This window comes from Mus pahari, chromosome 16, assembly GCF_900095145.1.
Source record: "Mus pahari chromosome 16, PAHARI_EIJ_v1.1, whole genome shotgun sequence".
Lineage (NCBI taxonomy): Eukaryota > Metazoa > Chordata > Mammalia > Rodentia > Muridae > Mus > Mus pahari.
In genome coordinates, this window is record NC_034605.1 from 47444026 (window position 1) to 47467801 (window position 23776).

Here is a 23776-nt window from a genome sequence, read left to right on the forward strand (position 1 = left end):
TTCTCTCTATAGCCCTGGCTGTCCTGGAACTCACTTTGTAGACCAGGCTGGCCTCGAACTCAGAAATCCGCCTGCCTCTGCCTCCTGAGTGCTGGGATCAAAGGTGTGTGCCACCACGTAGTTGCCTGTAGCTCTATATCTGAGGGTATAAGCCTGTGAGGTTCTTCCCTAGTTAGAGTATCTACTGACTTTATCACTGTTGAGGTCCTGTTTATGTAGCAATTTCTAGGACAGACAGTATCCCAGCAGACTTCCTGGCACGCTGGCGCTTGCGATATTTCCTCCCCGTCTTCTGTAATGTTTCCCTAAGCCACAGAGGCAGGAGTTGGGCTGCAAATGGTTCTATTGAGGACATTTTCTAACATGTGACTGCGACGAATATTTGCATTATTTAGTGGCTCCCCCCCCCCCCGACCACAAGGGCATAGGGTCACAGAAACAGAGATCTCTTTTTCTATGTAGATGAAGCCTGACCACAGAGCCCAGCGTACCTGTAGAGAGTCGACAAATATCTGTCATCAACCCGGTATGGTGGTGTCTGTCTGCAATCCCAGGACATGGAAAACAGAAAGGGGGGGAGTTTCAAAGTTCAACGACACCCTCAGCTACAGAGCAAGGCCAAGCAAACAGCCGTGGAACATCTGAGAAACTTGAGACTCGTCGTACGCGCGATTTTAATTTGTTCGCATTATTAAAGCTATTAAAGTATTTGGGGGAAATTCTTAGTATTGTGTGAACGACAGATGTGGCAGTAATCATACAAAGCCTCCAGTGACTCACATGCTAAAGCCATTGTCCCCAGCTTGTGGTGATATTAGAAGGTAAATGTTGGAAAGTTTAGAATATTGGACCTAGTGAAAGGAAGTGAGGCACTGGGGGCCTACGCTTGAAGGAGATACTGGGACCCCAGCAGCTTCCTCACTCTGCTTCTTGGCTCCTATGACCGTCAGCAGTGCTCCAATACCCACCCCCACCCTGACATGCTGCCTTACCACGACTCCGAAAACAGTGGAACCAGGCCGCCGTGGCTGGAAATTTCCGAAAGTCAAAGCTAAAATAAATTTCTTCTTCTTTTTAAGCTCTTTATCTCAGGTATTTTGTTACAGCAAAGGAAGACATAATTAATGCCAAAAGCATCTTAAGAGTTCACAAATCTGCTAGAATTATGAGTGTATCTAGACATAACTAAATGTTTACGAAAGTTAGGAGCGTTTATTTCTTTCTTTTTCAGTTTTCTAACTTTAATAAACCAGTTGATGATGATGATGATGATGATGATGATGTGTGTGTGTGTGTGTATGTGTGTAAGAGAGGGGGGAGATGGAGAAGGAGAGGAGGAGGGAGAGGGAGAGGGAGAGGGAGAGGGAGAGGGAGCCCGGGCTGGATTTAAAATCATAATCCTCCTGCCTAAGATTACAGAGATTCAGGCTTACAGAAAATATGACATCATGACTAGACTCAAATACTATTTTTTAAACTGAAAAATAGTTTGTGAATGGTAGTCATGGTATAGAAAATATCATCATAGGAATGTATAAGCAAACATACACACACATGCACACACACACACACACCCTCATACTGTCAGATGTAACAACATGCCTAAAGTGAAATACCCTGGCTGTGGGTAAAATTAGCTAAAACTAATTGTGTAAAGCATAGCTCAGATTACTGACGTCCCTACCCTCACCACCAAATTCTCAGGCAAGTTGGCCTTGGATTGAATTCTGCAGCACATACAGTTATTCTAATAACTTTTCTTGTCAAGTAAGCATCATTCCTGGCTACAGAGCTCTCTGTACCTGAAGACATGGTCATGATCTGCCTGTCACCTTCTAGACCCAGATCCACTAGCAGACACGGGACAGTTGCTAAACTGGAAAGGAGAGAGGAAATTTTGTTTGAGTCATTGAAGCCTGTGGGTTAAGCTGGCAGAAGGGGACACTGAGAGAAGGAAGGACCTGTGATGTTTATTGGTGTGAGTAGCTGTGTGGGCATAGTCGCCTCGTTAAAAAAAAAAAAAAAAAAAACTGTGAAACCTAAGAAATGTTTGCAACTTGGCGGCGTGATATATCATTTTAACAAAGGGTGATAAATTATAGAGAAGTGACCACACAAAAGAAAGGTCATTTGGGAGCCTGGGGTTGATAAATCGTGGAGGATGATTAAGAGAATATGGAGGAAAAGAACAGCCGATAAGGGTCACATCCGTGAGGTCTATTTATGTGCAGTCATTTGTGGGCTCCCTGTCTCCGGTGATAAGAGCTGTCCTGCTCTTCCTGGTACAAGGAGAGCGCCATTCTCGTGGGAAATTTATGCCCTGCTTTTAGATAGATGGGAGGAAGGCAAAGAGCTCTTTCTGGGTCTGCTAGTGCCTCCAGCTCAAAATAATCAATGTGCCAAAGTGCGTATTTTTAAGGTGGCATATTTTGAACCCCTTCGGAATGGAGCCTCCAGGATCATTCCCGTGGGCAGAAGGGGTCAGTCTCATGATAGTCTTCCTTTCTGTTTGAGCAAGTCAGGGAGGCTCTGAAATAGTTCGAATAACCCACCTACGCTGAGAGCCCACTACTAGGACTTGGACTTAACAAGCCACTGTCTTCAGCATCAGAACTCTGGCTCCATTCTTTGCTGTGTGAATTGAAAAGGCAGTTGGCCATAAGCCATCTCAGAGCCTCACAGAAACAGACCCAGAAGTGTGTGCTGGACATTCTAATTGGAAGGGTCGTCTTGCACAACTCATATTGGGGCCTCCCTTAGAATCTTGTCTTAATCACTCGGGCGACTTTGCTTAGCCCTATTCTCACAAAAAGGACAGCTGACCCAGTGTCATTATGAACTGTAGCCATGTCCTACATAGGTCAGCATAAAGGGCTCCTCAAAACACTTGAAAATTGGCTTTCCATATGATCCAGCTAGACCACTCCTGGGTAAATACACCTGAAGGGCTCTGACTAAACAAAGCATGGAAACACCTGCATGCCCTTGTTTGTGGCTAATTGATTCGTAATAGCTAAGAAACAGAAGCAGCCTGAATGTCCATCAGCACTTTAATTTCTTTTTGAATGTGTGTGGGTGTGTGTGTGTTCATGATGTACATGGGCAAGTGTGATGGGCAAGTGTGTGACACTGTACACATGTGAAAGGTCAGAGGACAGTTGCGTGGGGTCAGCTTTCTCCACCCATCTTTAACTGGGTTCCAGGATCTGCATACTTGCAAGCGCGTGCTCTCACCCACTGAACCATCCCTCCCCATTGAACCATCCCTCGGCTCCTCTTTCTTTCTTTCTTTCTTTTTTCTTTTCTTTTTTTTTTTTTAAGATTTATTTACTATATGTAAGTACACTGTAGCTGTCTTCAGACACTCCAGAAGAGGGCATTGATCCCATTACAGATGGTTGTAAGCCACCATGTGGTTGCTGGGATTTGAACTCAGGACCTCTGGAAGAGCAGTCAGTGCTCTTACCTGCTGAGCCATCTCTCTAGCCCTCTTTCTTGAGTTCATTTTGTGGCCCCTGAAAACTAACTTTCTCCCATGGAACTAGCAAATCTGTAAACCAAGTTCTTTATAGTCTCAGATCTTTTGCAATCCCATAGCAATGCTGAGTGTTCTGATGATGATTTTAAAAAAAAAAAAAAATCACGTTTAAGACCATTTTCAGAGGCCAAGTTATGGTGTCCCTGCATTTTGAAGGGAGCAAGGGTTGCATTTACATGCAACCTATGTAAATGCCCTGCCATTTGTATGTCATTCTCTAAAAGCTCAGCTGGAATTCTCTGGGGGCTGAAAGGGAAGGAGATGCGTTCGAAGGATCAGTTCTGCTAATCCAGTGGTTCTGAGAGCACAAGGTGTGCACTGATACGCGTGGGGAATTCCCTTCTACTCGCCTTTCAGGGTATTATTTATTTATTTAATGTTTGTTATGAGACGAGGTTTTGTTTTGGAGTCTAGGCTGGACTAAAATTTAGCCATCTTCATTGCTTATCACGAGTTACCACCCCCAACTTAGCATTTGAATTTTACCTAAGACTGGGATTCTTCAGTGCATTAAAATAGATTAGATAGCCAGGCGTGGTGGCACACGCCTTTAATCCCAGCACTCGGGAGGCAGAGGCAGGCGGATTTCTGAGTTCAAGGCCAGCCTGGTCTATAGCCAGGGCTATACAGAAAGACCCTGTCTTGAAAAACCAAAAAAAAAAAAAAAAAGATTAGATAGATAGATAGATAGATAGATGATACATACATTGATACATACATACATGCATACATACATACATGGATGGATACATACATACATAGATAAAAGGAGTAGAAATATATGGCAAGGGAAACAATTTACTCAACAAGCTGACAGTAGGAATGACACAGATATTTGAAATGGTTTTGGTGGTTGATGAATGAGGCTAAATATCTCCCTCTGACTGTAATGTAAATGTTTGAGACACGTTCTTGGTACATCAGTTTGGACATTCTGGTCTGGAACTCACTCTGTAGAACAGGTCAGCCCCAAACTGTCTGCTCTGCCTCCTGAATGCAGGGGTGAAGGGGGAAATTTTCTGCTATGCAGAAACTAGTAGACTCTGGCTCTGGAGAGGGCTGGGATGAGGATGGAACCATCTTTGGCCTTAAGCAAAGACCTGAGGCGGGCAGCAGGACCACAGACCCCTAAGAAGGGAGTGAAAAGGTGGACAAACTTCTGGGACTCAGAAGGATGGATCGCTCCAGGCTTCAGGATGATAAAGTTGAATGGAATCTCCAAATGCAGATCCTTTCCAAAGTCAGAAAGGGAAAGTCTAATCTAGCCCCCTACACTAGCCCAACTGGTGAGCTCTGGGTTCAGGGAGAGACTCTACCTCAGTTCCTAAGGTTGAGGGAAGAAGGCACACACCATCCACTTCTGGCTTCTACAAATACACGCTCCCACACACAGGCAACAAGAACACACACACACACACACACACATGCTTTACACAAACGGCTGGCTCAACTTTTGGACCCAGGCCAGAGGGATTCACAGTAACCTAAAACAGAATCCCAGTCTCATGGAAAATTATGCAAAGTAACCTGAATTTAGGAAGTAGAAGCTGGAGGATCAGAAGTTCAAGGCCAGCCCACCACACAAAGAGAAGGGTGGGACCTGGGGGGTGGGGAGGAAGTAAAGGAACGGAGAGATAAGCACCTTGGAAATGCTAGATGCTATTTAAATGCAAAATAAAATGCGGATTAACAAGTTTGCTTTGGCTTCAGGGAGGAGGGACTGTCTGCTGCAGGAGTCATTAAAAGTCACAAGCTATAAAACAGGCCGTAAAGTGGGCTTTGTTCAACTTTGCCCTAAAGAATCATATAACCCTGCCTCAAATCGCCAGTTTACCCCAGCTCAGAACTAATGGGCTGAATCCACAGCCAGAAAGCCCTCCAGCTTCCTTAGAGAGCTCCGCCCATCTCTTGCATTTGGCCCCTTGGACCATCAAGGCTGCCCTGGCGCTCCTGTTAGTCCCAAGGCTCACTCCACCTAAACAGTGACAGAGGTTAATGTGCCCATTAGTCCAAAACCTTGTCGGTTAATTTGCCCAAGTTCAAACTTTCTCAGGGATGTTTCCGTAACTGGCTGTGCTGAGACAAACGGACAGACAGCGGAACCACCCAAAAGACAGAACTCACAGAGGGAGCGGTGGTTGAGGGTTCAATATCCTCTTTGTAGGAGAGAGTAAGTCCAGTTGTAAGGCAATATTAAAGAATTAATTTTAGGGGAAGAGAAGAAGCCCAGAAAATGGGCTACGACCTGGGGCAGAAGTCTTCCTGGCTCTAGGTGTAGTGTTTGGAATGGGTTTAACCTTCTGTGTCGATAAGAATTTACAAAGCAGAGCAAAGGTCCCTGGGTTCCATCTTGGTTCAGCCGGATCTTTAAGGGGATGAAGGAACTTCTGTCCTTAAAACGTGAGGGAATGTCCAGACTGCCGCTCTCAGGGCCCCTCAGCTAGATGTTCAAGGGGCTGTACATGGGGGGTCATTTCCTGAGTTTCAACACTGATGTCAAACAAGAAGTCAAAAGCAGGGGCGGACACTGAAGGAAGCCTGGCCCTCCTCAACTGCTTTTCTGTGACAGTGACAATCCTTTTTGCCTGCCCCTCCTCCCTCAACCACTAATCCACTCAGTCACTCCACCACGCCTAGGCAGTCTGTGTTGGATTATTAGAATGCCTGGTGCCAAGGATAGACAAAAAGAAAGAGAAAAAAGTGTCAACTCCCTTTTTTTCCATAGTTTCTTCTGGGAGTTTAATTCATTTGAAAGTTTCTTAAAGAGACCAGGAAAGGAGGGAAAGTGGAAAATTAAGAAGTATTCTCTACCCCGGAGTTCCATCTTTAATTTTCAATCCCATGGAGTGTGTTTTGGAAAGGGACCGGTGTCTGTTAGACATGTTAGTGGCTATAGACGGGTCTTCTAGTTGGGTAAAGAGAAACACAACCCCAGTGACTTTAAAAATTAATGACAAAACTCAGAATGGATCTGAAGCATCCTTCCGGCCAGATTACATCTTTGGCCAGGACTAACTCGGTATGCCTTTAGGAAGGGTCTCCCTCAGTGAGCTGGTGAGAGGCACCCCCTTTCCCCCTGAGGGCACATGGGGTCAGGGACTTGGGAGCAGCTCCTGCAAGCATCTAAATTGCATTAAACCAGCCGTGTAGGACTGAAGAATGGCTCCCAAAAGTCGTCCTCTAACCTCTGCACATACACCATGCATGTGCCTGCACATGCCCTCGCGTGCACGAGCGCACACACACACACACACACACACACTACATAAACGTAAAAAAGGAAAAAAAAATAACAGCAATGTCAGATATTTTTAAAGAAAAAGAGGTCACTGTGGAGGTCCACACCAGCAATCCTGGCTCTCTGGAGACAAGAGGTTCTAGAGTTCAAAACCATCTTCGGTGGGTTACATGGACTTCTGTCTCAAAAACAAGAAAGAAGGAGAGCAGGAGGAGGTTAAGGAGGTGGCTCTGTGAGGAAAAGGCTTGCTGCTCAAGCCTGCGGACCAGAGTTTGCATCCTCCACACCCACACAGATGCGTAAATTGGCTACAGAGACTTAGCTGAGCTCTGTGTGGAGGTGAGAAAGCCTGCCTGTATCCAGAAGGTGGAAGGAAGACGTCACACAGCATCAGCAAACGCGCCCACACTCAGGCAGATGGAGGATGCACACACACACACACACACACACACACACACAGAGAGAGAGAGAGAGAGAGACAAAGCAGAGGTGATTTCTCTGGGAGATGCTTGGAGAATGCAGTCATGTGTTGACTACCTGGAAGGGGGATAATGTAAAAGGATTGGGTGACCTGAGAACAGCTGGGGCGGTGAGGGCAGATGGCAGATGGGTTCACGGCCCTGAGGGAGAGCAGTGACAACCTAGAAAGGAGGATAGACAACACCGAAAAACGGGTGGGGGGTGGAAGAGGAGAGTCAGCTGAGTCCCTCGTGGCAGAACTAGAGCGCAGCACCTGTTGAGAGCAACGAAGGAAGAAACAGAGGCTGCAGCCACCTTAGACCTCACCATAACTGGACGAGGCCCCTCTGCCCTCATCTACCCAGTTAATCAGAGAAGGAGAAGCAGCAATGCATGCTGGGAACTCTCCCTGTACTGGGCACTTTCGATATTCCTGCCAATGGACTTCAGACAACCTCGAGAGATATATACTCCTGTGTCCATTTTACAAGCAAGTAAGCTGACATTTGAAGAAGAACCTAACGCAGCTGGAGACAGAAGTCAGTCCAAGAAGCAACCCCACGAGGAGGAAACCAACATGAAGGGAGGGCAGGAGGGAGGGGGATGGATCGCCAGCCTCAGTGAAGGCAGAAGGGGACACAAATATCTAGACACAAAGGGACAGAGACAAATGCGTGTCGGAGGACAGCTTGCACACTTCAGCTGAGCAGGCCCTGGACTCCAATCCTCAGCAGATGCCAGTTCTTGGCCACAGGAAACTAGCAGGAAATTAGCTCACCCTGAGATGAAGTGTTCTACGGAACCATTAGTATGTGTTCCTCACTAGGAGAAAGAAGGGTTTTACGATCAGGCGACAAACAGAGGTAGTGATGACGCCGGATCAACCAGAGAGTGAACTGAGGGTCAAGGAGGAATGGGCCAAAAAAGAAAAATAATACGGGGAAGGGGCTAAAATTGAACAGAAATGTCAGTTGTTCTTTGCTGCAGGTTACTAATGAGGAGACCCGGGGACCAGACCTCCATGAGACCAATGATGTCACATTCCTGTGAAGAGCGGTTCCAGGAATCTTGCACTGCAAGGCAGGAACACATTCCTCACGTCAAACTGAAGCTCATCGAAGCCTGGAGAATCTGAAGGTCCTGTCCACAGTGACTCACGCAGGGTTCTGGTGGCTACCATGTCTCTGTACATATTTTTTTAAGACAGCAAGGAAGGGAAGCACCATGTGTTTGTAGTGGATACACACTGTGGTAAACCATCAGGCCATAGCAGGGGGAAGGGGGCAGGGAGAAGGAGAGGTGACCAAGTTGGCTAAGTCAGTCAACTGGGTGTCCAGGGAGGGAGGGAGTGAGGATTGAAAAGAAAAAGACAATTGGGCAGCATTATAGCAGGACTCCAGCCATTGCTGAGGCTGAAGCGGGTTTATCTTTCTCCAGCCTGTTTTTATATCCTTCTAAGTACATGCAAAGAATAAGGTCAGTTCTAGGTCAGGGAACAGACAAGGCAATAAACCAAGCCCCTGGATCGAGGTTTCCAGGGGCTTATCAGGATGACCAAGATAAAAGGAATAACCCACTTTCCTCTGAGGAGTTTACCTTGAGCTTTGAATTAGCAGGAATGTAAATATTCTTTTTGTTTGTTTGTTTGTTTTTTGTTTTTTTGTTTTTCAAGACAGGGTTTCTCTGTACAGCCCTGGCTGTCCTGGAACTCACTTTGTAGACCAGGCTAGCCTCGAAATCAGAAATCTGCCTGCCTCTGCCTCCCGAGTGCTGGGATAAAAGGCATGCGCCACCATGCCTGGCAATGCAAATATTCTTAATCTGAGCCTATTTCCTGAGTCCTAGCCCAAAGTCAAATTCTTGCCTGAACCTACTACTTCCATGTCCTAGCCCAGTGTCAAATTCCTGCCAAATTCCTGCAAGGTGGCTCCAAAAGCACTCCACAGAGAGGGAGGAGTAAAAGGGGGGGGGGCAGGAAAAGGAGGAGGATGGGGGGGGAGAGCAGGAGGAGAGAAAGGAAAGAGAAAGAATTGGAGGGACCAGAAGAATCCTAACTGTCCTGGTTCAAAGTCCATACAGCTCATCTATGGAAAACATGAAGATGTCGGCCAAGAACAAAACAGCAGACCGCTGGGCCACCCGTAAGAAGTGAGGAGAGTTTTCTGAAGTAGGTGCCTTCCTGGCAAAGTCCTGGAGAACCCTGAGGAGTGTGTAAAAAGCTCTTCTTAACAGAGTAGAACATTGTTTCCCAGACAGAATTGTGGCCCCTTCATGAGTCATGAAAACCAAATGAGTCCTGGCCAGCGTTGGTATTGAACTAGGACTTGAGTGGGAAGTGTCAGAGCGAGCCGTGCGCAGAGTTAAGAAGTGTGTCTGTGTGAGTCCCGTCTGCATCTGCCTACTTCTGTCAGGGGAGTACCTCATGAGGCTGGAAAATATATTACATCAAAATTTTATTTATTTACTTCCTGTGTGTAGACTCAAAAACAAATTTGAGGGGCTAGAGAGATGATGGCTTAGCAGTTAAGAGTGTCTATTGCTCCTACAGAAGACCTTACTCTGGTTCCCAGTGTTCACATAAGGAAATCACAACTCTTTGTAGCCCCAGCTTCAGGGCATCCAATACCCTTCTAGTGTCTATTGGCATGTAATCATACACAGAGAGAGACCCACAAACACACACACACACACACACACACACATACACAAATAAAAATAAATCTTCTTTTTAAGTTTGAAAAAAAAAAAGACCCATGAGATGGTAGTATAAAATGGGAAAAACAAAAACAAGAACAGAAAGCAATAAAATTGCAAAAATGAGTCAGGACTGGCTAGGATATGATACTGTAACAAGTGACCCACCTGCAGCAAGGGTTGACGTCTACAGAATGTTACATATTAGTGGGCAATCAGTTAAGAGTTTCACTAGTTTTTTTGTTTGTTTTTTACAAATGTTTTTTTTTTTCTGTTTTGTTTTTGGTGATAGGGTTTCTTTTTTTTTTTTTTTTTTAAGATTTATTTATTTATTATATGTAACTACACTGTAGCTGTCTTCAGACACACCAGAAGAGGGCGTCAGATCTCATTGTGGGTGGTTGTGAGNCACCATGTGGCTGCTGGGATTTGAATTTAGGACCTTCAGAAGAGCAGTCAGTGCTCTTACCCGTTGAGCCATCTCGCCAGCCCGAGTTCCACTAGTTTTATACTCACTCCAGAAACTAGTGTATGTTAAGAATTATCTCTATATGGAATACTAATGGTCAAATAAGAATGAAAAAGTGAGCCATCTGTGACTATTAAATGTCCTCCTGGAAGTGCTACTTGCTCACAACCCAACCAGTCAAAGCAAGCAAAGGGACTACATTTGATAGCAGTGAGACAGGGGAAGGAGACGCCTTGCACCCTCTGAAAAGAGAGAGCGCTTGCTAAGGACAATTATGTAGCCTGGTGTCCTCCTAGGCTGAAGCAGAAAGATCCCGAGTTCCCAGCCGGCCTGGGCTGCACAGCTGACTCAAAAGCTGAAAATAAGCTCAAGCTTCTCTAGCCATTTTCTTTTTTCTTTTTTAAGGGTTCTTCTTTCTTTTGCCCTTCTCCACCCCTTTTCTTCCACCACCCTTTCTACCCCTAACACTAGTTAGGAGAGGAAAAAGGATAGAGGGTAAAGGGGGCAATATTATACTTCCTGCTGATTAGGGGTGTCAGATTCCTTGGGGCAAGTTTGATCTTCGGTATTTAATTACTTCTTCATGTTGTTTCTTCTTTGCCCAGATGACTACTTAACAAACCATGACCTAGAGCAACCAACCAACCAAGAGCCTACAACATATCCAGCTCTCTGGGCCCTAGCATTTATATACCCTCTGAAAAGTCCTCAGAATTCCAAACACCACGAAATCACTGGAATTATCTGCAGCTGGCAAAACCACGCCCCTGCTAGAGCATGAGGAAAATCACAGTCAGCTGTTGTGGACAGTCTGAAGCAGCTCCATATCCCACACCTGAGATTAAAATGAAACATTCTTATAATGTTTCTGTGCTTTTTAAAGAAACCAAGATGTCAAAATTGTTCACTACAACCTCCCCCCAAGTGGATAGAGGAGGAAGATCTAAGCTGAGCTACATCTTACACTGTAGTACAGTGCTTAGGGTCTATCCTGAGCATAATGATGAGCCCTGAAAAGTTACGAGGAGGAGCTGGAGAAATGGCTCAGTGGTTAAGAGCACTGACTGCTCTTCCAGAGGTTCTTTGAGTTCAATTCCCAGCAACCACATAGTGGCTCACAACCATCTGTAATAGAATCCGATACCCTCTTCTGGTGTGTGTCTAAAGACAGCTACGGTGTACTCATAAATAAATAAATGAGAGAGAGAGAGAGAGAGAGAGAGAGAGAGAGAGAGAGAGAGAGAGAGAGAGAAAAGGAAAGAGAGAAGAAAAATTACAAGGAAAGTGATCAGATGCCTCCTTGGTAAGGTCCCTCTGCCTGTAGTGTGTTAGATGGATGAAGAAGAATGAAGACTAAAGACAGGAAACCTGTAATACTAATCAACTTGACCAGACCAAACGTCTTGCTAGAGTAGCGAAGAGCCGGGTAGGGGTGAGCCGGGTAGGGGTGAGCCTGGTAGTAGAATGTTCTGGGTTTGATCCCCAGCAAAGCAAAACAGACAGGCTGAAGGCCAGTTCTTTTCTCCCATGCAGTGATAAACCTCAGAGCTACATGTTACAATGTAAAGAGCAAGAAACATACTTGAAAACAAATGATTAGGGATGTCATTCAGTTGGTAGAGTGCTCTACCAAGCACACACAAAGCTCTGGGTACAGGTTTGTTCCCCCAGTACCACATAAATCCAGGTGTACACACCTGTAATCTCAGCACTTGGAAGATGAAGGCACAAACATCAAAGTCACCCTCACCTCCATACAGAGTCCAAGGCCAGCCAGGGCTACATGATACCCTGTCTCAAGAGAAGAAGAAAGCCTTCTATCATCTCATGCTTTAAGAGGTTTCGATCCATAGTCATGTGGTTTCTTTGCTGTTATTTCTGGAGACATCTCATAAAAGAGAGATCATCAGGAAGGAGTTAGGGATGCAATATGGCCTCCAAGAGCATGCCCTGGTCACCTAATTCCCTCCTCTCACTAGGCCTCACTTCCTAAAGAAACTACCACTTTCCAACAGCCATTGGCATAAGGGCCTTTGCCGGACAATAGTGGCCTGCCCACTCCCCTCACAAGGGGAGACATGAGGGGGAATGGTGGTCAGCCGACCACACGTCAGAGGGGTCCCATTACAAAAGATCCTAACTCTGTCATCCCTTTCCTCCTGCTCCCTCCTGGTAGTTATCCTGTGGGCCTGCTGTGGGGTGTGCTGGTCTCACTTCGGACCCCAGAGAAGATGTATTCACACAAGAGAGGCATCTGACAAAAATATGGTCTTTCCACTCTTACAGACAGAAAGAGGGGAAAACGCCTAACCATGCATAAAAGAGCATATTTTCTTCTTTGATTTGAACATCCAAATTCATCTGTACGGAGCATGTGTTTCACTATCCAGGAGGCTGGTTCTGTTCCAAGTGAGGCTCCGGAACGCTCTAAGTAACTCTGAAAGGCGTTCCAGAGCAATGTTCCTGAACACGGACAGCCCCGTAAGAGGAGCAATAGATGCGCGCAAGAAGGACGAGGTGACAGGCCACGAATACAGAAAGAAGCAGAGGCACCAACAAGCACACAGCCCGGGTTTCAGAGACAGAGTTCCATTGCCAGGATCATCGTATGCAAGCAAGGAAGAGAATTTAAAAACAAAAAAACAAAAAACAAAAAACCACATCTATGTATGTGCGCACACCCACTCTTCTCCGGAGCAAGCCCCCGGTGAGGTACGAATCTATGGCCAGAATAAACTATAAACTTTCACCTGTCCCACATACTTCTTTCTCCCCACCTTCCCAGATCTTTGCCCTGAAGAACCTGACAGCTTTGCAGATTGCTCTCCCTACAGAAAACAGCTTTCTAGGCGTGTAGGAGTGGAAGCCATATTTCCGTCAGAGCCCCTCTGTGAGGCAGTTGGATTTCCCCCCCCTCCTCTTCTTAGCTAAGGGCTTCAGGCAGACAGATAGGAATAACCATCCCTGGAAAGGTGCCCGCCTACCAGAAACTCTTGTACAGCCAAGACGAGGACCCCTCTGAGAAACAGAAAACTGCCCAGAAGGTAGACAGAAGGAACCCAATTGACCATTATTATTTTAGAATAAATGAGGTCCAGTTTGCCTCTGCTATAATCCAGGCATCACATTTATATGAGAACATAAAATACCACACAGCTGTACGTAAAACAATATGTGTGTTCCCAAATAATAGTGATACCACTTGGCAGTAAGAACTATATTTTGACCAAATAAAAGATGACCTAAATTTGGCTCAGTAGGGTGGGATTTATGGTGTGATTGCTTCTTGGGAATAATGGGATAGAGATAGGGGGGATTTCAAGGGTGGAAGGAAATGGATGAGAACAGAACGGGATGGAAAGTTACGTGCCTTTCACTGCATCTGGGGGCTTAGCTTCTACAAAGGGGAAGCACATTTAATTTTAAGCATCTAGTGTGTCCCTCCCAAATAAAAATCCTTTTTTTTTTTAATATCAGGCATCCACATTGCAAAGTCTTCACTTGTGTCAGCATCAGACACACAGAGAAGTGGCTTCTCAAATATAATGAGGAATGCATAAAAACTGTTGTGGACTCCCCAGTCTCCAGCAATTTTTATGCATTCCTCCGGGCCTTCTTTCATTCATATGTATGATCATTTGACAAGGATGTATTGTGGCCTTAATGTGTAACAGGCTTTCGGATAGGATGGGAGACAGCTCCTGCCCGGAGTGAGCCCATAGCTCAGGAAATAGGCCACCTCCATCCAGTGTGAGAAGCAGGGTCAGGACGGGAAAGAATTTAGCACGAGGTACACAGTACCCCTATGGACACAACGCAGGGTCCATGAGAGGATGCTCTGTGACCAGAGAGAGCAAAGTTCTTAAGGTGGGGGGTGGGGGGGGTGGGTCTCAGAAAGGAGGCCTAACCCAGAGAGGCCAGGAAAGATCAAAGCTTTAAGTGCACAGCGTGAACAATAGCGGGCGGTGCTCCTGGGTGCTCAGCTCTAACCCGCATTGCAACATTCGAATGACATACATACTGTTCCCAGATGCTCTGCTCAGAGCAGGCATCCGTTAGGATGTGGGTACTGCTGATGTAACAAAAACCTGCACGAGGAATGTTGTAAGCGGGGAGTTTACTATGTCTTCCCTAACAGCCCAGGCTTGAGCAATCAGAAGCTGCACGGAGGGTGGGGGGACCTGCCCAAGGCGGCAGACTTTTATTGTTCTGTGCCTCTAGGATATTACACTCAGCCATACAGTCCAAAGGGGAGCCCCCCCACATCCAGAGGGACAGGGGAACCCAAAGGGAAGATACTTCCTTTCACTACGCTTTTTTTGTTTTGTTTTGTTTTGTTTTTTAATGATTTCTTATTTTTGTTTTATGTGTTTCACCTATGTGTGTGTGAAGGTGTCAGATACCCTGGAACTGGAGCTACAGGCAGTTATGAGCTGCCCTGTGGGTGCTGGGAATTGAACCCTGGTCCTCTGGAGGATGAGTCAGTGCTCTTTAACCACTGAGCCATCTCTCCAGCCCCTTGCCAAGTTTTAGAAGCCTCACATCTCCACGTAGACTACCAGACTACCAGCTACAATCTTTTCACATGACCATACCTGTCTACCCAGGAGCAGGAAAACATCCTTAATCAGGACGGCCTCAGGCACAGCTAAAGACTTGTATGACACTGGAAAGTAATGGTACTTTTTGTGTTTTATTAAAAAAGAAGAAGAAGAAGAAGCCAAAGAAAAGGAAGCTGGGGATATGTTTAGTAGAGTGAGGTATGGTGAGGTGGAAGGGGGCCTCTGCAGGCCCATGCTGAGGCATCCCTTCCCACTGAGGGACCAGCCATGGGAGGGGGGGAGGGTTGAGGGATGACTAGAGACAGAAAAAGGGAAAGAGGGAGGGGGGAGGGAGGAGTAGATGAACAAGTGAAGACGGGGAGGGGAATGGGGAGAGAAGGGACAGAGGGTAAGAGAGCAAGAGAGTGACAGGGGGCAAACAACCTCTTTTATAGTGAGTCAGGCATACCTGGCTGTTGCCAGGTAACTGTGGGGCGGAACCTAGAAGAAATGCTAACATTACTCACTGTGGTGGTCCTTATCTTTACTGTCCTGACTTAATTTTGAATCCTGAGGGGGACATGGCCCTGGAGTCTCTGCGAGGGTATTTCCAAAGAACTCCAGATTCGTAAGAAGATCCACCCTACGTGGGTTAGAGATCGGCACTAACTACAAGAGAGGAAAGGAGAAAGCCTGATGGGCCCCAGTGTTCTCCCGGCCGGCTCCGTTCTACTGAGATCTGACAGCTGCCACCCTCTTCTGCTGCTGGGCCTTGTCCTCCGTGCTGAACTGCCTGTCTTCAAGACACGGGCACAAATAAACCCTTCCTCCCCTAAGATGCTTCCTCTCAGATCCCAACATGCTACGGCAAAGGAACGAACTCACTCTCTTTCTTCCTTGCCTTGTGGAAAAAGCCCAAGAGGGAAGAGTGTCTGTGTGATTATTTACCAGTGCTGTGTTAAAAAAACAAAAAACACCCCAAAGACATCTGGCTTAAAAGAACGCTAGTGTGCAACCGCACCATTTCCGTGGACTGGAAGACTAGGCACAGCAGGGTCAGATGCCTCTCACAAGAATGGACTCGAGAAGGCTGCTGGGACTGGAACACAACAGAGCAGAGGTTCTCAACCCGTGGGTCCCAACTCCCCTATCGGAGATTCTGCCTATCAGATATTTACATTATGATTCATAACGGTAGCAGAATGACCGCTATGAAGTAGCAATGAAATAATCTTATGCTTGGGGGTCACCAAAGTGTGAGGGACTGTACTACATAAAGAGCGGCAGCATTAAGAAGGTTGAGAACCGCTGTAACAGGGGCTCGGGTATAACAGGGGCTCCGGTCCTCTTCTAGGCTTGAAAGTTGCTGGCAGACCTCGTGGCTTTGGGAACAGAGGGCTGAGGTCCTAACCTTCCTTCTATTCCCATCCAGGATCCACTGTCCACAGCTAGATAAGCTGGCCTGGGCACAGTATATCATACCTGTAGAGCCAGGACCAGGACTTGGGAGGTAGAGGCAGGAGCTACATAGAGAGTATGAGATCAGCCAAAGCTACATGAGATACTGTCTCTAAATAAATAAATAAATAAATAACAATAAAATTAGAGATTGTAGCTGGGGAGGCAGAGGCAGGTGGATCTCTGTGAGCAATGTGATCTGCGTAGTGAATCCGAGGATAGGTTGGGCTACATGGTAAAAACCCTGGGGCAGGGGGGGACCTAGAGGTTGTGTGAGTTCCCAGCCATTAAACTCACAAGCATGGTTCCTAGTACGGACGTGTCTCTCTGTGCCTTCCTCTCCTTCAACCAGCAAGACAAAAATCCTGCTTTTAAAAAGTCTGTGGAATTATCTCATTTCCACCTCCATCCAAACGTGGCTGCCACATTTAAGGATAACTGACTTGAGATCTTAATTATGTGTGTGTGTGTGTGGGGGGGATCCCTTTACAGGAGGAGTGCCTAGATTCATGCTGGAGTAAGTACCTAGGACAGGATATGCCGACGCCAATGGCCAGCATTGTAGGGCGCCCCTGTGAGTCCTGGCCCCGGCCCAAGAAGATCCACATTCCAAAAGCAAAATCCATTCACCCCCCCTCCTGAGGTCCCCAAAGGTTTTTATCCCCTTAAAGCACAGTGGAGGTTTAGTAAGCAGAACAATTCTGTGCCCTGTGCATCTCAGCATCTCGGTGTTCAGCTAAAGCCCTGTACACTTTCTAGCTGACACCTTAGTCTGTTTGCCCAGGCTCCTTTCTCTAACAGAGCATGTATCGTTGCTATAATCTTTTAGTCTTACATCTGGTGTTCTCCAGGAAAGCCTCTCTCTCTCTCTCTCTCTCTCTCTCTCTCTCTCTCTCTCTCTCCCCCTCCCCCCGCCTTCCCGTTTATGTTGATCATGTTCCAACTAATAGCTCTCCACCAACGTCTGATTAAACTGGCCTGTATAACTGGCTTTGCTACCTGGATTCCCTTCCTCCCTCTGGCACAGTCCCTATGTGCCAGAAAGACAATATGGTCTCATGGCAAGAGTTAGGACCTTGGAATTGAGTAAATGCAGATTGAGATCTTTCTCCTCTAACAACTTCTAGATGAATATACTTAGTGTCTTGGGCTCCCCATCTCCTCCTCTACTTATTTGGGGAAATCTCTACTTGGCAATGAAAGTATACAATATTCCTGAGAATTAAATAACATGAGATCCACAGCACACATTCACTGGGTCCATGGAATGGACCTATAACTCGAGTGCTTGGAACGTCAAGGCAGAAAGAACAGGAGTTGAAGGTCGGCTTCAGCTAGATAGCAGGTTCAAGGCCTGCATGCGCTCTACAGGGCCAACAACAAAGTAGACAGACGGCATGTTACGAGTGTATGATTGGGATGTTGAGTGTCCTCTCTCCAACTCCTACCCCATACTATTACCACTGTCTTCTCCCTCTCAAGAGGTACTGCATCCAGTTCTCATTAGAAGATGCTCTCCTTATGGTTGCAACCAACCTGATTCTGTGGCAACAGCCACCAGACATGAGTTCTGCGACATGAACTTTGATGCTAACCAATCATTTTCAGACGGAGTGATTCGAGTCATAATCCTGTTCTCCCCTTGACCTGACGACATCAGCCATACTTTTGTCTTAAAACTCACTAGGGCTGTGTTCTCGTGTGTTGCTGTTCTCTTTAACAGATTTATGCTCCTAAGAAAAAGGATTTGAGCTTGAAAGGGTTTCAAATACATCCCTTCTAGAGATTTAGGATTAACCACGGATTAATGGTCAAAAGTAACTTCACCAAAGAACAGCGGCTGCCCAGAAGGACCTGGTACAGACTGCCTGGCACAGAACAGCACTTTCTGGTGAACTTCTTAAGGCACTGATATGAAAGGGCCAAGAGTCACCTACTTAAGTAATGCTCTCCTTGGCAGAGCACTGCGGATCAGTTCCTTAGTCACAATGAACTATTATGACACTGAATTAACAGTATTAACTAGTCATAAGACTTTCTTTTTTTAATACCCAAAGCATGATTCTAACTTGATGGCATTTTTTTTTTTTTGCAAACCTAATGTCCATCACATAAGAATGATTTGAAAAGCTTGTCTCCTTCATTAAATACTTTTGATTTCAAGCAATCATCAGAACACCACTACAGACATCACCTCTGGAGGAAGAGTAGTATAGCACCAGGAGCCGCCATAGCTCAAATACCTTCTTCATCTTTGTGCTGCTAAGCAAGACTCTAAGGGCAAGAATGAGACATTCACTGAGTCCTAATGACCCAGACATGGAGAGCGAGCACCTCTTCCCTGAGTGGATCATGCCAACGCAAGCCCCTTTAAGTAAACAGGCTCATCTATGAATCATTAGAGGCAGAGGTGCCAAGAAAGCTACTGGATTAGTTTAGCATTATAGGCAGGAGGCTTGCAGCTGCCAACTGCTTTATAACCATTTTTTTATGAAGTATTACTCACAGTCCTCCAAGGAGCTAAATGAGGAAAATAAGTCTTTTACTTAAAGAGGCATTTGGCCACAGTCATTCTGGGAGCAGCAAGTTCATGTTCCAACTTCCAGACAACTCTCTAGGTCAATGTTTTGTCACATGGAACACTTGGCCTAACAACAAGAATGTCCTCATGTTAATGGACACAAGGTGTGAGGTGATATTAAGAGCCTAGGTCGAGTGGATCAGTGAAGTACAGCCGAGCCCAGAAGACAGAAAACCTGCTTCTGGCGATGGTCAGCTCTTTGATTAAAGTCAGTAGTAAAGTCAGGGTCCAGTACAGTGGCCCTAACAGGGGCTGCTATGGCTTGGATTTTAAATGCCCCTACCCCCACATACTGAAGGTTTGATTCCCCAGACTGGTCCTATTGAGAAGTGGCGGGGTCTTCCAAAAGAAGGTTCTAGTAGGACATTGTGGTGGTCTGAATGAGAATGGCCAGGTAGGGCCATATATTTAAATGTTTGGTTCCCAGGCGATGGAACAGTTTGGACAGGATTAGGAGTTAAGGCTTTGTTGGAGGAGGTGTGCCACTAGGGGTGGGACTTGAGGTTTCAAAAGGTCTCCCTCTCCCTCTCCCTCTCCCTCCCCCTCCCCCTCCCCCTCCCCTCTCCTTCTCCTCTTCCCCCCTCTCTCCCTCTCCTTTTCCCTCTCCTTCTCCCCTTCCCCCTCCCTCTCTCTCCCTCTCCCTCTCCCTCCCCTCATCTCTCCCCCATGCCCTTGCTTGTGAATTAGATGTAAATGCTAAGATACTGCCCCAGAACCATCCCTGCCATGGTCACACCCACCCTCTGGAACTGCAAACAAGCCCAGTGTGTTCCAGACAAGTCTTTTGTAAGTTGCTTGTTATGGTGCTCTTTGCAGCAAGAGAACAGTGACTATGGCACAGCTCCTTAGTTCTAGGAGAGCATGCCCTTAAGGCGATTGTGGGACCAAGGCCTTTTCTTCTTTGGTTCAAGACAATGAGTTGACTTTGCTCCTTCTTGCATTCCTGTCATATTATACTCCTCTGTTTCAGGCCAAAAGAAGCTGCCAAACCCATCATGGACTATGCATAAGGCCAAATAAACCTTTCTACTTCATAAGCTGATTGTCCCAGGCATCATCTGTTACAGTGATGGATGGCTCAATGTACCTAATACTTCCCCATCATTTCCCACTAAGGGTCTTTCTAGCAAAAAAGACCCTTGTATTTAAACACAATGGCTTACATACATGTAATAGCCCAGAGGCCGATACCTCTAAGATGGTCCGATGCCTCTGTCATCCTCAACATCTAGCTTCTTTTGAGTTCAAAGCTCTAGGCTCTCCATTCCTCATCATCAGGAAGCAGATAGAATAAGGCCCAGCAGCACTTGGGAGATAGGAGTTCAAGATCATCCTTGACTACTTAACAACATTGAGGCAAATCTGACTGTTTGATATTCTGTGTCTTTAAACAAACAAACAAACAAACAAATCCACTACTTGGTTCAAGTTGGAAAGAGGGCTAGGGAACGTAATATGGTTGTATCGTCAAATGCCTGACAGAAACTTGGAGGTTATATAGAGAAAGAAGGATAATGATGGACATCAAGCAGCCATTAGCTCAGGACATATAACAGGCAGGTATGTAGTGCCCTCAGACCCAAGGTACACCTTCCATGTCGCAATAAGAGGAAAAACAAGAAAAAAAAAACAACAACAACAACAAAAAACAAGAGTAATGTCATCACTGATGTGACCACAACAAATCTGAAATGGTGACACAGGGATGGTGCCAGGATACAGCAGGCAGGAGACCTTAAACATGCCAATCAAGGTCTATGTCTGTGGTGGTTGGATATGCTTGGGCCAGGGAGCAGCACTAGCAGGAGGTTTTGGCCTTGTTGGAGTGGATGTGGCCTTGCTGGAGGAAGTGTGTCACTGTGGGGGTGAGCCTTGAGGCCCTCCTCCTTGCCACATGGGAAACACTCTGCTCCTGGCTTCCTTTGGAACAAGATGTAGACCTCTCAGGCCTTTCTCCCGCGCTGTGCCTACTTGGATGCTGCCATGCTCCCCACCTTGATGATAATGGACTGAAGCGCTGAAAATTGTAAGCCAGCCCCAATTAAATGTTGTCCTTAGAAGAGTTGCCTTGGTCATGGTGTCTGTTCATAGCAATAAAACCCTAACTATGATGTCTTAATTTCTTCATGCACAAAATTAAAAATTTCCCCGACACTCACTTTCAATCCCAGCACTTAGGAGTCACAGGAGGGAGAATAAGGATCAAGAGAATAAGGATCAATTACTACACAGTAATTTTTGAGACCAGACTGGGGCATATGAGACCCTTTCTCAAAATCCATAAATAAATAAACAAAAATTATACCGGATGACAAATAAGCTTACTTCTAGATCTTTTTTTTTTTTTTTTGGTTTTTCGAGACAGGGTTTCTCTGTATAGCTCTGGCTGTCCTGGTACTCACTTGGTAGACCAGGCTGGCCTCGAACTCAGAAATCCGCCTGCCTCTGCCTCCCGAGTGCTGGGATTAAAGGCCTGCGCCACCAGGCCCGGCTCTTACTTCTAGATCTTTCACTTGATGATGTCAAGGTAGACAAAATAACATGGTAAATTTTATAATACACAATATCCCCTCAAGTTATATAAATGTAATAAATATATCAGAACTGACACCATGACCACTTTTCAGTCAAAAATTAGATGCATATCGTAAGTTCTATCTGCAAAAATCGTTGCTTGATTTGGTATTATAAATGAGTCTTCTGCGTTTCTAAAGTTGTACTGTCAGTCTTGATCATTTACATCCAGTTGTTAGTGTAGCTGTTTTCTTTGTTTGTTTGCTGGTTGGGGCTTTGGGGTGTGTGGTTTATGGGAGGGGGAGTATTTGTTTGAAACAAGGACTCACCGGTTTCCTAGGCTGGTCTGGAACACACTGGGTAGTTTCAATTAACCTCAAACTCACAGCAATCTTACTGCCTCAGATCCCCCATGCATGGGTATGAGTGATCTTGTCCAGCCCAATATATTTTTATTATATTTAATTATTCATGTGGGGGCCAGAGGACAACTTGAGAAGGTTGTTTCTCTTCTTCTACCATATAGGTTCTACATCTCAGATTTATAGGCAAGCGTCTTTATCCTCTAAGCCATTTTTGCTGCCCTGCACCAATACCCTCCCCCACCCCGCCCCATGTATATTTCTTTTAAAACTCAATTTTTCTTATATAAATACTCAATCACGTTCAATAAAGAAATGGGAATGTGTGTAAAATTTCAGTAGAGCATGATCCAATTTCATCTACAAGCCTAAGTTATCACGGACAACTTACCAAAGGTTAATACAAAAAAAACACCTAGTAATTCAGAATCTATTCATTTCACAGTAAAGGCAAACAGAGCTTTACAAAGCTTTTCCTCTGCTCTATTCACTTCAACGTCTCCCATTAGTGGGGAGGGTATCTGATTCCCGAAAACAGGAGATACCTGGATCAGAAGGCCCTACAGAGCCTGCAGAATGCTGTAAGACATTTGAATGCCAGCATCCTTCTGACTGTCAATCACTGCTAATTTCTATGGCTATGATAGATGATGATGATGATGATGATGATGATGATGATGATGATGATGATGGAACATGGGACCAGCAAAGTTTTTGCTCTTGTACAAACAGTAAGCTGGGTGAAGCTAGTGGCACATTCCTGTACTCGAGAGACAAAGGAAGGGAACAAAATAAAAACTTAGAAACATGTCCAGACCAGCCTGGGCTAGATAATATATTGACAGTCAGCCTGAGCTACATAAGGAGACCCCATCTAAAAACTGAAGGCCTAGGGATGTACCTCAGTGGTATAGTGCTTGCCTAGAATGTACAGAGCCAGAACGGGGGTGGGGGCAAACTGACTGCTGTTGTTTGATTTATTTTTATTAGTATCTGTTGGTTGTACATATTAATGGTATTCAGTGAGGTATTGCAACACATGTACACAACATGCAATCTGGCTGTTTTCTGAACAGAGTAACGTATAATTAATGAAAATGATGTATTGCCTTCCAAGCTGATTACCTTTGAAGGTAAAACTATATAAATGTTCTTCTGTTTAATTTGGCTACTTTTTAAAAGCCTCATTGCTTTATAATTAGATAATAATTCCATACTGTGAAATGAGTGCTTCCAAGTGCCAGCTCTTTTGCTAACCACTTTAAGATGGATTTATTATCTCAAATTCACAAAAGGGCGTCTCAATCCCCCACACTTTCCAGAGCCCCACACTCTCTCATCTACTTTGAAAGAAGAGTCCCCATTGTCTGAGAAACTTCACTGTGACCAGTAGAAGCACTAACTTACCTAGCTTGCAATCACCAGTGGCTAATGAGACGGAAGCAGAAGTTGTTGACGAAAGCCTCCACACAAAAGGAAGACAGATTGATAGCAATTGTACCCCTTGGTCGTTTCCTGTTCCTCCAACTGTGCAGGCTGTGGAGAAAACGGCTGGGAGTCCAACTGCAGTCTCGCAATTTATGGTTAGAAATCACAAACTAAAAGTGGTCAGGCCTACTGGTGCAGACCTGTGATCTCAGTTCTTTGGAAGGCCAAGGCAGGAGGATTGCAAGTTCAAGACCAGCCTGGACCTCACAGTGAATTTAAAGCCAGCTTGTAAAACTTAGTTAGGCCCTGTCTCAAAATAAAGAGTTAAAAAGGAGTCACAGGCACACCTCAGCAGTAGAGTGCTTGCCTGATGTGCAGGAGGCCAAACATAGTTCAGTCCCTGGTGATGCAGAAAAGGAAGGAAGGAAGGAAGGAAGGAAGGAAGGAAGGAAGGAAGGAAGGAGGGAGGGAAGAGAGGGAGGGAGGGAGGGAGG